This window comes from Coffea eugenioides, unplaced genomic scaffold (assembly GCF_003713205.1).
Source record: "Coffea eugenioides isolate CCC68of unplaced genomic scaffold, Ceug_1.0 ScVebR1_2163;HRSCAF=3142, whole genome shotgun sequence".
In the NCBI taxonomy this organism is placed as follows: Eukaryota; Viridiplantae; Streptophyta; class Magnoliopsida; order Gentianales; family Rubiaceae; genus Coffea; species Coffea eugenioides.
The window spans coordinates 19417-36321 of record NW_020862626.1 but is presented as its reverse complement, the minus strand read 5'-3'; positions in this window follow the sequence as shown (position 1 = coordinate 36321).

The following is a 16905-nucleotide window of genomic DNA, read 5'->3' as shown; positions in this document are numbered from 1 at the left end:
AATCGCTCTTTCCTCAAGTGTAGCCACACCCAATCTCCAGGCTCAAAAATCATCTTGCGGCGGTGCTTGTTGGCTTGCTGGATGTATTGCTGCGTGCGCTTCTCGATGTTTGCTCGCACAGCTTCATGTAACCTGCGCACAAAATCAGCTTTCCTTTTCCCATCTAAGCTTGTGTGCTCAGAGGAAGGTAAGGGCACCAGATCAATGGGGGTAAGGGGGTTGAAGCCATAAACAATCTCAAAGGGAGAATATTGTGTTGCACTATGCACAGTTCGATTGTAGGCAAATTCAACATGAGGTAAGCACTCCTCCCAAGACTTAAGATTCTTTTTAATCAAAGCCCGAAGTAAAGTGCCAAGTGTGCGATTGACAACTTCAGTTTGTCCATCGCTTTGAGGATGACTAGTGGTGGAGAATAATAACCTAGTGCCAAGTTTGGACCACAAAGTCTTCCAAAAGTAACTCAGGAACTTCACATCCCTGTCACTAACAATAGTCCTAGGCATGCCATGCAGACGGACAATCTCTTTAAAAAAATAAAGTAGAAATATGAGATGTATCGTCAGTTTTGTGACAAGGAATAAAATGTGCCATTTTAGAAAATCTATCAACCACCACAAATATGGAGTCATTACCCCTCGGTGATCTAGGCAAACCTAGCACAAAGTCCATAGACAAGTCAACCCAAGGATGGTGTGGGATAGGTAATGGGGTATACAAGCCATATGGATTTGTCTTAGACTTTGCCTTGTGACAAGTAGCGCATCTACCAACCATGCGTTCAACATCTCTACGCATATGAGGCCAGTAAAAGTGCTCTTGCAACATGGCCAGAGTCTTGGTGATGCCAAAGTGGCCCATGAGACCACCACTATGTGCCTCGCGAATCAAAAGATCATGAATGGAAGAATTAGGTACACACAGTTTATCAACATGGAATAGAAATCCATCATGCAAGAAGTATTTTCCATGCGGGTTCTTAACACAAGCAACATAGATATCACCAAAGTCATGATCATTTGTGTAGAGTTCCTTAACCATTTCGAACCCTAGTAACTTGGCATCTAGAAGGGCAATCAACGAATGTCTACGTGATAATGCATCAGCCACTACATTCGTTTTGCCAGTCTTATACTTAATGACATGCGAAAAGGTGTCAATGAAGCTTACCCATTTTGCATGCCGCTTGCTTAACTTGGGTTGTCCCTTGAGGTACTTCAATGACTCGTGATCAGTGTGTATCACGAACTCCCGAGGTCGAAAATAGTGTTGCCATGTCTCCAAGGCCCTCACTAATGCGTACAACTCCTTGTCGTACGTGGGGTAGTTTAATGCAGCTCCGCCCAGTTTCTCACTAAAGAAGGCACAAGGCCTCTTGTCTTGCATGAGGACCGCTCCAATACCTACACCAGAAGTATCACATTCAATTTCAAAAGTCTTGTGAAAATTTGGTAGTGCTAACACAGGTGCATGTGTGAGTGTGTCCTTGAGGGCGAGAAATGCTTGTTCTTGTGATTCTTCCCAGTGGAATTTGTCATTATTCTTTGTCACGGCGGTCAACGGGGCGGCAATGGTGCTAAAATCTTTGACAAAGCGCCGGTAAAAGCCCGCCAATCCAAGGAAGCTGCGCACGTCAGGGACGGATGTGGGAGTTGGCCATTGCTCGATGGCCTCAATCTTGGATTTGTCCACCTTGATGCCCTGCGAACTTACCACATAGCCTAAAAACACAAGCTCGTTAGTACAAAAGGTGCACTTCTTGAGGTTGGCGTATAGACTTGCCTGGCGAAGTGTCTCAAGAACTAATCTCACATGCTCTAAGTGCTCATGCTCACTACGACTATAGATCAGGATGTCATCAAAGTAAACAATGACAAACTTGCCAATAAAGTGCCTCAAAACATGGTTCATTAGTCGCATGAAGGTGCTAGGAGCATTAGTCAAGCCAAAAGGCATGACTAGCCACTCATAGAGACCATGTTTGGTTTTGAAGGCTGTTTTCCACTCATCACCTTCTTTCATCCTAATTTGATGATAGCCACTCCTTAAGTCAATTTTGGTGAAAATAATGGCCCCATCGAGTTCATCAAGCATATCATCAAGTCTAGGAATGGGATGACGATATTTAACAGTGATAGCATTCACAGCCCGACAGTCAGTGCACATGCGCCAAGTACCGTCCTTTTTGGGAACAAGTATCACAGGCACAGCGCAAGGACTTAGACTTTCCTTTACCCAACCCTTACCTAAGAGGCCATCAACTTGCCTTTGCAGCTCCTTGGTCTCCTCAGGGCCCATGCGGTAAGCAGGTTTGTTGGGCAATGGTGCTCCAGGAATGAGGTCGATTTGGTGTTCAATTCCCCGAATGGGTGGTAAGCCATCAGGGACCTCGTCTGGGAAAACATCCTCAAATTCTTGCAAAAGAGCCACTATGCTCGCAGGCAATGCCTTATCGAGCTCAGCAATATCCAAGAGCACATGCTTGCAGATCATGAGAAGTATAGGCTGATTAGAGTTCACCACTTTTCGAACATCTTTAGCCTTAATAATCATGTTGTGCTTCCTAGTGATAGGTGTGGTAGGTGCTTTGTCATGTATACACCTGGGTGTGCTCCCTGGACCCTTGGTAGCTAGCTCACCCGTAGAAGTGGAGCCTTTACCAGGGTCGACCACCTTTAGTGTCTTCCTTTGACGGTCCTGGTCACACTCCCTTTGCAATAGTAGTTGGTCCTCATAAACTTGTGCAGGCGTGAGGGGCGTAAGGACTTTACGTTTGCCGTCATGCAAAAGGGTGTACTTATTTGCTCTTCCATCGAATGTGACGTGTTTGTCAAATTGCCAAGGCCTCCCCAGAATGACATGCGTAGCATGCATTGGCACGACGTCGCACAGGATTTCATCGGTGTAAGTACCAATTGAAAAGGGAATGCGTACCTGTTTGAAGACTCGGACCTCGCCATCCTCACTTAGCCATTGGAGGTGTAGACACCAAATTTTTGGTGTAATTTCTTTTACTTTTTATTCTCATTTGTCGTGGTTACTTTTAGTTTTTTTTTAGTTTCTAGTTTCTATTTTTTATTTTTTAAGTTTTAGCGTAGAAAAATCATTAAAAAAAGTAAAAAAAAAGAAAATTGCCCACAAAATATGTTTTATGTCTTCTAAATTCAATCTTTTGGCATTTTGTTTATTTTGGTTATTTTATTTTTGAAAAAGAAAAAAAGGAAAATGATGAAAAATGATGAAAATGAAAGAAAAGATCGAAAATGGTAATTTTGTTATTTTTAGTTTGTTTATTTTGATGTGTTTGTAATTAAAATTGTTGTTTTTATTATTATTTAGTTTTACTATTATTTTTGTTAAATTATTAAGTTGAGAAAAAATCACAATTCCAATTCCTGCCGGTTCCACTTCCCACTTTTCATTCCAGTATTTTCCATTTGCTATTGCCGACCAACTCCACTCACAACATTTCCACAACACCATTCCCCTTCACCTTCTGCCTTGGTATCATCGACCAAGAGAGAGAGAGAGCTGCACTCTGCAAACCAAGAGTGAAGGTGAGAGAGAGCCGAACACTTTGCTTTGTTTTTCTGTCCGTGAGCTAGAAAAAAAAAGGGGTGAAGCCTGCTATTCTATATCCATTCCAACCGTGAATTAGTGAAGAGGACTGAGGGCTAAACATTCACCATCCTAGTCGCAAGCTTGGACAAGAGAGAGGAGGAGTGACGGGCTGCATTTCTGGGCTGACCGAGAGGGAAGAGTTTGCAGCAGCTAGCCGAGGGTGTGAGCTCCATTTGAGGTAACTTCTGAACTGAAATTAGTTGGTTATAGGCAAGTGAGGTCAGCTATGGACTTGCATGTGGTGTTTGTGAGGTTAGATGAGGAATTGTGACTTAAGAAATCTGATTTGGAAAAGAATTAAAGCTGTCGAAAGTTTGAAGCTGGAATTGCAGCTTGTTTCTGGAATATTTCGGTTCTTACTTTGCTAGCTGTGACCATCTGAGTACCCAAGTGTAATTAGCCGAATGAAAACCTGATGATTAAGATGTCTAGGACCTTGCATGTTAATTCTATGTAGCTGATTGATGAATTAAGGAGCTTAGGAAATTCTGTTTCGATGGAAAATTTCTGCCGAGAGTTTGTCTTGAATAATGTAGCTTCATTTAGTTTAATCTTGTTGCTTTTAAGCTTATAACCATAACTAACTAGATAATAACAAGATAAATGAGCCTTGCATGTAGTTAATTAATGGGTTTAAACCAGAAAAAATTAAATGAGATAGAAATCTGCTACATGCATGATCATCCGTGGCTTGTTGGAAGATTTCTGGAAATTTGGATGATTTTTGTTGTTGATCGAATCTGAGTTTTGAACTAGAAATGTTAATCAGTTAGTTAAGTAATTGCATGTTGAATTTGAGTACTTAAACCACTGAATGAGCTGAGGAAATATGTGATTTAAGACTAACAAGCTGCTGGAATTTTTCTTTGGTAACCCAAGAGACTTGAGCTGGAAATTTTAGATGACTATAGTTGTTGTTTGCATATGATAGTGAACTGGAAATGCTAATCCGTTAACTAAGTGTTTACAGGTCAAATTTGAGTAAGTAATACTACGTTTTAGCCAAGAAAATATTGGATTTATGAACACTTAAGTTCTGGAAAATTTTGATGGCCGTGAGTTTGAGCAGGGAATTTCGGCTTTAGTTTGTTTGATGATCTGAGCTTAATCTTGAACCAATTTGATAAATAGCCTTTTATTTGGTATTTGCTACGGTGAAAGGGATAGAAAATCATGGCAGAAAATGGCAGCAAATGAAACATTTCAGAAGCTGAAGTTTCTTGCCATTGCACGCATGCTTTCCAGATTTTTTTTTATGATATTTGGCTGAGTTTTGCTTGTTTGGATTGGGATGTTTATGTGGTTAGTTCCTTAGCCTAAAACTGTGATGTTGGGAACGAAATGCAGCTGGTTTCTTTCTCAAACTAGTTGCGGAGGCCTGTGTATAAAATCTGCTGCAATGAACTTGAAAGTTGTCGGCTTGTTGCAGCAGCTTTTCCTTGTTTTTTTGACAATGAAATTAGCTGCGTACTGAATGAGGTTTTGGGTTTGTTTGATTTGCTGATTCGTTTGGCTGTTTGAGCATATATATAACTTGTAGCAAGTGCGAAGCCATTGCAATCTACAACATGGCAAGCCCGGTCATTGCAACCATAGTATTACTTGAATTTCTTTTAAAACACTTTTTGCTGCATTTTTCTTGACTAGCTGTTTTTTTTACAATCTTGGGAATGTGCAAATGTATTTTGTTTAATGGTAATAATGGATTGAGGTTTTTACACCTGAGTTTTGGTTGAAGTCACTTTGCACAGATACGTTTCGGTCGAAAAAGAAATCTCGCAGAAAGAATGGTAGTTGTTTCTGCGTCTACCTTGCTGCACATTTCCTCCATTTTGGTTCTTCATTGGTCTTCATTTGATTTTCTGTGGTTTAGTGTTCATGTTTGGATGTCCAGTTGTCAAGTGGTGCTGAGAGATGATCTTTGTTAGTTTTGTTTGGAGTCTTGGTAGGAAATCTGCATTCGGAAGATTGAAGTTGCTAGAAAGCCTCAAATGAATGTTGCATAAGAAATTTCTTGCGTAGCATGCATGCAAAAGACTTCAGAAAATTACATTTTGGCCCCCAAGTCTCCCTTTGTTCCGTTATGGCCCAAATAATTGGGAGAATCAATCAATTTGACCCTTCAAATTTCTTTTTCCTTTCAATTAGGCCCAATTTGGCAAACATAGGCTGTTTAAGTTGTTTAAATGCTTGAACATCTATGTAATTATTTGTGATTACTTGACCTTTTCATTACTTATGAGTTTTGAAGCTTCCCAAAAATGTGTTAATTGAGTTTGAATGATTGGTCGATTTCGCAATTGGGGCCTTGGTAGTCTTTCCATCTTAAAAGTTTGACCAATAGCTTTTACTTTCTCGGAAGTTATGCATTATTTGATTGCTTTTAGGTTGCAATTAGGCGGGCTTTGCTGATTTTTGCTTATACTTTACTATTAAATTGGTGCCTTGACCATTTTATTGTTTTGAAGCCATTTTTTCTTCATTTGCTTACCATTGCGAGGAGGTATAATTTCATTTACCTTTTTTGTTTCTCCCTATGTGATCCAATGTGCTAGATGAGATTTGCATGTCTACTTGGTTTTTTTTAACTTTCATTAATCTATTTCATTTATTTACTTTTGTTTTATTAAGTTTTTCTTCTATTTTATCTTATTTTATGGGGTATGTGTACACCTCCTGGCTTGTAAGTTTTCCTTTTTATTTTATCTGATGGGGTATGTGTACACCTCTTGGCTTGTAATAGAATAGGACTTGAAGGAGCATTGGATGAAGACCTATTGAAGACATGTGCCTAGCTAGCAAAATGTAATAGGTCCATTAGCTTGATTGTGTGTTTTCGTTGCTATGTGTTAATTTGCTTTATTAGGTTTTTGCATCTAGTCGAGCATGCTAAGTGTTACGTGCTACGTGTTTATGAGTTGTTTTGGCATGTCTACTCGCTTTCCATAGCCTGAATGAATGTGATGAATGAATATACGTTTCCACTAGTCCAACGCTAGTAGGAATTCCTAGATATGGGCTAGTCCAACGCTAGACCCTTAGGGACCCTCCTCGCTAGTTCACATTCGCATGCTCCACTACATTTCATGCATTTTTTTAGTTTTTATGGCATTTGGCATGTCCCTATAACCTTTTCCCTTTCATTTTAGGCCTTTGCATTTCATGCTAGTTATAGGGTCCATTTGCCTGAGAAACCCCCTTGGGTAAGGGAAACGAGCGAGTGTGGCTTCAAAATAGCCTTAGCACGCCAGTTTTTCCTTCTAATCAAAGGGAAAATTAAAATCACAAAAACTAGAGGTCATTCCCGTACCCGACCTGATGCATCCCTCTAGGATCATGCACTTTCATATCATTTTCTCATTATTTTCCTCACTAATTATATATTGTAATTCACATGCCATATTCACACACTTCTTTTCCTTCTTTACTTTCTACCTCACACTTTGCACCCATTTATACCTATATATTTATATTTTCATCCATTTGCACACTAACACTTATATTTTCATCCATTTGCACACAAACACTTTTTCTCAAATTGCACATGCACTTTTCTACACCTTGCACACTTACACTCTTATTTGAGTCCTCATTTGCATCATTCGTGATTTTCTATGAGGTCTTTCCTTATTGACCTTCACAATTCATGTGAATGGGATCAAAAGCCTCATCAGAGACATTTCTTAGACTTAAGATTGCATTTCTCATTCATTAGTCAAATCCAATTTGCAATACATACTTTGGGTAGAAAATATAGGAAAATAAGGGTTAAATCACGCAACTAGCCTTGGTTAGGTCGAAGGGGTGCCTTGGATTTTTATCCTTGCCTTCCCCTTCGTCAAATGTGACTCCCGAACCTTTTTCTTTGTTTTACGTGGACTAGGAGTCGTTTAAAAAGGGTTTTCTTACTTTTTTTCTTTAAAAAATTCATTTTTTTTGGGTGACTTGGTACACCCTAACTCTATACCAAGTGGCGACTCCATTTTTCATATAAAAACCCTTTTTGAACTATTTTTCTTGGGTCAAATCGTCGCATTTTCAAAAGTCCCATTTAGACCCATTTTTGTTTTTATCAACAAAATTTATTTTTCCCAAAATCAATAAATTCACAAAAAAACAATCATTTTATTTTTTTAAAAAAAGTGGGGCGCGACAGTTGGCGACTCCACTGGGGACATTCGAGAGTCCGAGCAATTTTGATTTAATCAATCTTTTTCTTCTTTTAATCTTTTCATATATCACAGTTGGGTGTTTAGGATTGCATTTTTCCTTTTATTAGGATTTTTGCATTTCACGCGTATCCAACTACTCCCTCACTCACGAATGTATGATTGGTTGATTGGATGTATGTTTACTTGCTTACCTCGCGCCCGCATTGCATTTGGGGGGGTGTGTCACCTTAGAGCCTTGCGTGGGTTCTCGATCCCTCCCCTCCAAACGAGCACTAGCATACGTGCATACGTTTTAACTTTTCACCCCTCATTTATTTTTATTTTAGTGGTTTGTCACGCCACTCCACCCTATTAGGGTTAGGTGACCCACTTGGACGTGTGATCACGACACGATGTGTGTGTAGCATGATCCGATGGGTCACTCAATCTTCCGCTTTAAGCTTTAGGTTAATAGCCTTTAGCTTTTAGTCGAAAGTTGAGGATTTTTGATAGATTCACTCAAACACGTAGCCGTGACACGATGTGTGCGTAGCGGTGTTTGGGGAATCGCTCGAGCCACCGACGAAGAACCTTGGGATTGATGACCCTTGGTTTCTAAGTCTGAAGGCTCGGGGGCCTATGACCTATCGAGTCTAGATCCATTAGTAAGCCAAGCCTCATGCATCCATATTAGAATTGCCTAGGGTAGAGTCGGCCTTATCCTGAGCTAGGGACACTATTCACGAGGGGAGGGGTCCAACCCCTTTCTCCCTTTTATTGCTTTATTTCTTTGTATTGATTTCGTTGCTACAATGTGTTATGTGTATTTATCTGGCTGAACTAACTTTTCTTGGTTTTATGTCCCCATTACATTCACAAACCCTATCAAATAAGAGGTCTGGCATGACCTTCTTTTAGAACCTACCCTCGTAGATAGGTTATTGCACGTTTAAAGATTTTGGTATATTGCATTCATAGATTAATAATTGCATATCATTCTAAGCCTACCCTGGCAGATAAAGGGTTCCTTAGGTCACGTTTCATTTCGAATTGCACATTTTACCGCTTTAATAAATGGCATCATGCATAAACCCTAGAAAGGGAATGCCACTTAGGGGATCCCGTGTTAGGAATAAGCCACCTTGTGTCTCGGATACTTAATCCAGTGAGACTTGCACGTTTACATTTTGTACCATCCAAAGGGGTAGTGCACAAGGTAAGGTAGGATCCGATCATTTTCATAGAGTGATCTTTGGAATATGAGCATCTAATAATCACTTTTTGGCCATTTTATCAAAAATTGGTAAAAATCCCTTGCGTGAAGGACGTTAATTTGAAGAAATTCACAAATGATTCCTCCTTTTGAGACGACAAATAAATTAAGGCCAAAATTCGATTTTTAGAAGGTCATAGACTAATGCACTTCAATGATTTTGAAATAACCAATGGCCGGGCAATTCAACCAATTCATTTTGCCGATTCATTCAATAAATTGTCAATTCATTTGACCAATTTACCCTTTTTAGGGTCATCCGGTCAATTTTGAATAAATCATCAATTTATTTGATCAAATTACTTTTTTTTAGGGTCATTTGACCAATTTACCCTTTTAGGGTCATCTGGTCGATTTTTGAAAAATCATCCATTCATTCGACCAATTTACCCTTTTTAGGGTCATTCGGCCGATTTTTGAATAAATCACTAATTCAATTTCTTTCATTTGGCCAATTTACCCATTTTCAGGGCAACCGAGCCGATTTTGAATAAATCCAGTTTCGTTCAATCTATTTGATCAATTTACCCTTTTTAGGGTGATCTGATTAATTTTGGATAAATTAAATTTCATTCAATTCATTTGACCTGTTTCCCCTTTAAAGGTAATCCGGTCAATTTTTAATAAATTGTCAATTTCATTTGACCAATTAAGGTTTCAAGATCGAATTTCAAATTGGGAAACCTAGTCGGTTTTAAGAAAACCGTCCACTGCATCCAGCCATTTGATCAGTTGGGGTTTTGACCCGCGCTTTACTGAGGAAATTTTGTCAAACGAATTCCGGTCTCTTCGATAGGAAGTTTGTCAAGGTCAAACCTGTGCGTTTTTGCAAATTCTAGTATCAATCAAAAGCAATCAATCCCTTCGGACGATGTCCTCATTTTGATAAACGTCTCTTCTCACTTCAATTGACCAAATTTTTCAAGATTACTCCTCACTCAATGAGTTGATTGGATCCATCAGGTATGGTATAATGCCTACCCTAGAGGATTGCATCCTCATTCTAGGCCTACCCTTGGCACAAAAAAGGGTTCCCCCATAGGACATGCATCCGAATTTTCTGGATATCTACTAACTCTTGTCTTTTTCTTTTCCCTTTCTTTATTTTCTTTGGAATAACTAAGCGATGATTGAATCTAAAGGTAATCTTTCAAAAATTCTCAGGTAATATTTAAACATAGCTTCTCGTCGAAGCCCCATCATAACGCGATCCCGTAGTCAAGCCCAAAAGAATCGTGTAGACATGAGTACTCGGCCAGGATCGTCTGATAAGACCGCTGCAACTACCCAGCCGGAAGCCACAAGTCCCGGGGTTCAGTTGACTGAATTACTCGCCAAATTTGGGGAAATGGCATCTGAAATGGCGGCCCAAAGGAAATTGATTGACGAGCTAATCAGCAACGGAGTTCAGCTCGAACCTATACCCGTCAAGCAGGCTGAGCCAGAGCCATTTGTCATCCCTTCAACTCAAGTCACCGTTACTCCATCTTTTCCTATTCCAACCGAAGGAACTTTCACATATCCCACCATACATTTGCCATACACTTACCCTCCTGATCCTTCATTTTTCCCTGCTTACATGCAAGATCCACAACCCCAACTTACTTCAAACATACCACCAGAGCCACATACTTTTTGTCACACTGCTGCTGAGCCATTCCTACCCGACCATATTGTTCAAACCAAGCCAAAAATGGGAGAATCTTCCGCTCCCGTTGATATAAAGCTGCTCAAACGCCTTGACCGTTTTGATGAGTTTATGAGGGGGAGTCAGGGTTTGAACAAACAAGGAGTCTTGGATTACGATGAGCTCTGCCTTTTCCCGAATGTGCAATTGCCTGAGGGGTTCAAAACTCCGAAGTTTAACAAGTATGATGGGACAGGCAATCCTAAGACACATCTCCGATTGTTCGCCAACAAGTTGGGTAGGCCAACAGATGATAAAAATCTGCCTTTGAGGCTATTCCCAGAAAGTCTGGAGGGGGATGCACTCGACTGGTATTCCAAGCTGAAATCCGAAGAAGCGAAGACCTGGCTTGACTTGTCCAACGCTTTTGTAAGGCAATACGAGTATAATTGTGAGCTAGCTCCAACACGGACTACACTGGAAGGAACAAAAAGAAAACCCTCCGAGGATCACAAGACCTATGCTAAGAGATGGAGGAAAATAGCTGCAAAAGTCGAGCCACCAATGACTGAGGATGAAATCATACGCACCTTCATTAAGGCACATGATCCGCCATACTTTGAAGAAATTTTCCGCATGACTGGATGCTCGTTTGCCGCTATTGTCAATAAGCTTGAAGAGTTCGATGACTTCGTGAAAGCTGGGAAGATTGTTAATGTCTCTGCCCTTAAATCCCAGTTGGATACCTTGCAAAGCCAAAGTAGTAATGGGAAGAAGCAACAATTCAAAAAGCAAGAGGGGGAAACTGCTTTTGTCTGGAATCAAAACCCTGTCTCAAAGCCCAGACGTCGACAATACCCTACCCACTCAAATCTGTACCCTTACTATTCAAACCCTCATCCTGTTTACCATACCATTACCACTCCTCCTCAACCTCGACCAAATTACCCAAACACACCCACAACACCATTTTATATCTCCCCACATAACTTTCAAACTAGACCTTGCTCTCCTTATCATCCAAGACCAATCTTACCCGTCAACCATAACTACAACTATCAACAGACCGCTGGCACCCAAGACCCGGCCCGATATAGAACTTTTACCAATCTAGGTCGGCCCCTCGATCAACTATATGAGCAGCTCAGGGCCGCGGGAAAAATTGGTACAATACCTCCTAAAGTCTATACTAAAGGAGTTCCCCCTGGTTATAATCCTCAATCTTTTTGTGCTTATCATTCTGGAGCTCCTGGGCATTCTACTACCAATTGTTGGGTACTTAAACACAAAATCCAAGACATGATTGAGGCCGGAGACATAATTTTGAAAGGGAGGGAAGAACAAGGACCAAATATAAAAACAAATCCTTTTCCTAAACACAAGGACACCTTTGAGGCATCCACCTCCAATGACGGAATTTGAAGGTCTTGAAAGAGCTCTGCACAATTTGGATGGCTGACTATCTTCCCTTTCGAAGGGAATTTTGATAAGTCTAGGGGTTGTCGTTTGCTAAAATTCATGAAAACTTTTTCTTGCATATGTGCATAGCTTAATGAAAGCGTCTTTTGCAATTGAGTTTTGTTTTGTTTCCGCTTTGATTTGGAGTTTCATGAAATGCACAATTTGATTATTTGTTTATTTGTTTATTGTTCTGGTTTTGTTAATTCTTTGAAATGGCCAAAGGTGAAATTATTTGACTCTTTGAATATCACTGTTCTGGAATTTGATAAAGCCCTTCATTGAAAATTCCTCCATTAAAAAGCCCTCATTGAGAAATTCCTTCCTTGGGAAAGCCTTCATTGAGAAATTCCTTCATTGAGAATGCCTTCATTGAGAAATCTCTTCTTTGAGAGACCCCTTCATGGAGAAAGCCTTCATTTGCGAAATCCCTTCATTGAAAAATCCTTTCATTTGAGAAAATCCCTTTTTGGCCAGGTTGGAAGCTGATTTGTTAAAGCAGTGTCATTAACGATTGATTCTGATTGATGAAAAGCAGTTGAATGCTATGTGCCATGACCAACGTTGTCAAAACACATGACCTATGTTCATAACAAAAGGATCCGCCACCGATCTTCTGAAAAGGAAACAAAGTGCTAAAGCGATGAAAGACGAAGTCGAAGGCAAATTTGCTTCAAATTGACAAAGCTTATTGGGTGTTCAAAGGAGAGATGGAAGGACAGACATTCCCTTAACCTATCAACTTGGACATGTGTAAGATGTTCTTTATTTGATTATGCAAAGTTTCTTTTAGAAAATCATGCAAGGGACGAGGCAAAAGTCAGGCCATCTTCCTTTTCAATCAAAACATTTAATCCCTAGTCATCCCCTTTGAGCTATCAGAACAATAATTTTCGTTTGGCAGCCCCTGAGAATTGCAAACCCCACATTGGGGCGAATTCATTTTGAAAAATGATCAGAAAGGAAAGAAAACCCCATACTGGGGCAAATGTATCTTTGAAAGAGATATGGGAAAAAGAAAGAACTCCACACTGGGGAAAATTCATTTTTGAAAAATGATCAGGAAGAAAGAACCCCACACTGGGGCAAATTTAGTTTTTGAAGAAAAATGCAGAAAAAAGGAAAAAGGAAAAAAGAAAAAAATGCAATGAAAAAAATACAAAGAAAGAAAAATCCAATCAAGCTGGGGCAAATTTTCTTCGGTTTCGTTCAAAAATTAAATATAATTTCAAAATGATGCAATCTCAGTTTATTTCACACCTTCCATCAGCCTGCTTTCAAGCCTCAACTTTTCTTGAAAAACACCCCACCTGACCTCATTACAAAAGCCCAAGGTCCTGGCTTTCGTCACTTGCTGAATTTCTATTAGGGATTTTGCTAATCAACTGGCACGTGATGTTCATAATGCCTTCGATTAAATCTATAAGGGAAGCGCATTTTACTGATGCCAGCAATCTTCAACTTACATTCCTGAGTTGACTATGGTTGAGCTCTTCCATTGTTTCATTAGTTGAAAACCCACAAGGGTACCTCAAAAAAAAAAAAAAAAAAAAAAAAAAAAAAAAAAAAAAAAAGAAAAAGAAAGAAAAACCAACAAAAAGGGTGGGGGGCAACCTTGGTGAAAACCCGAATGGGCGCCAAGGTAGGTTTCTGCAATGAGCAAGCACAAAGAGCAACAACTGGTGGTTTGGTCCATTTAGATTTCTTCTCATTTTTGTCATACCTCTGGCAACATTGAATTCCGGAGCTAAGATATCCAGAGATTTGAATATGACATCTGTTGGCCAAAGCTGTCATTTTGTAAAACATTCTTTTGCAAATACATTCTTAGGAAACTCATTTTTTCCAAATTACTTGCATTCATGGCATTTTTTGTAGAATTTAAGCACAAATGGTTAGGTGTGCATTCTTGTGCATATTCATTTTTACATGACATGTGAATTTTTTTGCATACCTCATTCTTTATCATTGAATTGTGGTGAATGACAATCCCCGTGGTTTATTGCAAAAAGTATGCTTGGATTCAATCATCTTTTGGAAATAGTTGAAATTCAGCCAAGCCAGCTACACAAACTTCATAATAGGGCAAAGCACATACCTGGTCAGTTTGAAAATCGGAAGAGTCTTAGGGTGAGAAATCCAACTCAATTGGCTGCCGCAGCAAAAGTTGTTAAAAGCGTCGAAAGACTCATGTTTACACGATTCTCAAAGGAAAACGGATCAAATGGTGGTGGCAATTCCTTTGTTTTTCTCTTTTGCAGGAAAATTGCATGCACAAATGAAAGTAGTCACACCTCGCACTGGAATCGGTGTCGGAAAAGTCCTCCGGTGAACAAAGGCAGATCAAAAATATTGCAAGCAAATCTGATCAAAAGGTGCAACAGAATCAACTACGGACTCAAAATTGCAGAAAATTCACCATACTGGGGCAAATTTTTGGGATTTCGTGAAGCCAGAATCTTATGAATCAAGGTCTCAAGGAGGAGCAACCATAATACAAATCAATTGATCGGTTGCACAAATTGGGGAAGACTGGGGCAAATATCGACAAGTTCTCTCAGTAACAGGGAAAAATCAAAAAAAAAAAATAATCAAAAAAAAAAAAAAAAAAAAAAAAAAAAAAAAAAAAAAAAAAAAAAAAAAAAAAATCAAAGTCAAAAATCAAATCAAGCCAACCTCGGCAGGACCGGGTATAATCCCGCTGACCGCTTTTATCAAATTGGCGACCGGGTTTTATCCCGCCAAACTCGGCAGGACCGGGTTTCATCCCGCTGACCGTTTTTATCAAATTGGGACCGGGTTTTATCCCGCCAATCTCGGCAGGACCGGGTATAATCCCGCTGACCGTTTTTATCAAATTGGGACCGGGTTTTATCCCGCCAATCTCGGCAGGACCGGGTATAATCCCGCTGACCGTTTTTATCAAATTGGGACCGGGTTTCATCCCGCCAATCACGGCAGGACCGGGTTTAATCCCGCTGACCGCTTTTATCAAATTGGGACCGGGTTTCATCCCGCCAATCACGGCAGGACCGGGTTTAATCCCGCTGACCGCTTTTATCAAATTGGGACCGGGTTTCATCCCGCCAATCTCGGCAGGACCGGGTATAATCCCGCTGACCGCTTTTATCACGTTGGAACCGGGTTTTATCCCGCCAACCTCGGCAGGACCGGGTATAATCCCGCTGACCGCTTTTATCAATTGGGACCGGGTTTTATCCCGCCAATCTCGGCAGGACCGGGTATAATCCCGCTGACCGCTTTTATCAATTGGGACCGGGTTTTATCCCGCCAACCTCGCAGGACCGGGCTATAAATCCCCGCTGACCGCTTTTATCACGTTGCGGACCGTGGTTTCTATCCCGCCACCTCGCAGGACCGGGTATAATCCCGCTGACCGCTTTTATCAATTGGGACCGGGTTTTATCCCGCCAATCTCGGCAGGATCGGGTTCTATCCCGCTGACCGCTTTTATCACGTTGGGACCGGGTTTTATCCCGCCAACCTCGGCAGGATCGGGTTTTATCCCGCTGACCGTCCACACCCTGTCAGGCTCAGATGTTATCCCACCGACCAATTCATCACACTGGGGCAAATTTTTAGATAATTTTTCAAACAAGTCTTATACAGTTCTTCATTTTACATTTTCTGTTCGGGCCAGTCCCGTTTTAAAATCCTGTTCGGGTCAGTCCCGTTTTTAAAATCCTGTTCGGGTCAGTCCCGTTTTAAAATCCTGTTCGGGTCAGTCCCGTTTTAAAATCCTGTTCGGGTCAGTCCCGTTTTAAAATCCTGTTCGGGTCAGTCCCGTTTTAAATTCCTGTTCGGGTCAATCCCGTTTTAAATTCCTTGTTCGGGTCAGTCCCGTTTTTAAAATTCCTGTCCGTTCAAATCATTTTGCAGCCGAATAACACAGGTAAGTATTTGGTGTCTACTTCTTTGTCTCAAGTTTTTTCAAAACTCAGACAAAGAGGGGCAAACTGTAGACACCAAATTTTTGGTGTAATTTCTTTTACTTTTTATTCTCATTTGTCGTGGTTACTTTTAGTTTTTTTTTAGTTTCTAGTTTCTATTTTCTATTTTTTAAGTTTTAGCGTAGAAAAATCATTAAAAAAAGGGAGAAAAAGGAAAATTGTTCACAAAAATACATTCAAATTTAATTTTTTTGGCATTTTGGTTTATTTTTGTTAATTTATTTTGAAAAAAAAAGAAGAAAAAAAATGATGAAAAATGATGAAAAATGAAAGAAAAGATCGAAAATGGTAATTTTGTTATTTTTAGTTTGTTTATTTTGATGTGTTTGTAATTAAAATTGTTGTTTTTATTATTATTTAGTTTTACTATTATTTTTGTTAAATTATTAAGTTGAGAAAAAATCACAATTCCAATTCCTGCCGGTTCCACTTCCCACTTTTCATTCCAGTATTTTCCATTTGCTATTGCCGACCAACTCCACTCACAACATCACCCTATATACATTACACTACTCACACACTTGAGGATTGGGAATTCACCACAATATCACAACTTCAGTTTCTTTTCTGCCGTGAGCCGTGATGGAGCAGCCTTGGAATTAACGACCGAGAGTGAAGAGCCGAGCTTTCCATTTTAGCAACTTCAACATTTCCACAACACCATTCCCCTTCACCTTCTGCCTTGGTATCATCGACCAAGAGAGAGAGAGAGCTGCACTCTGCAAACCAAGAGTGAAGTCGCAAGCTTGGACAAGAGAGAGGAGGAGTGACGGGCTGCATTTCTGGGCTGACCGAGAGGGAAGA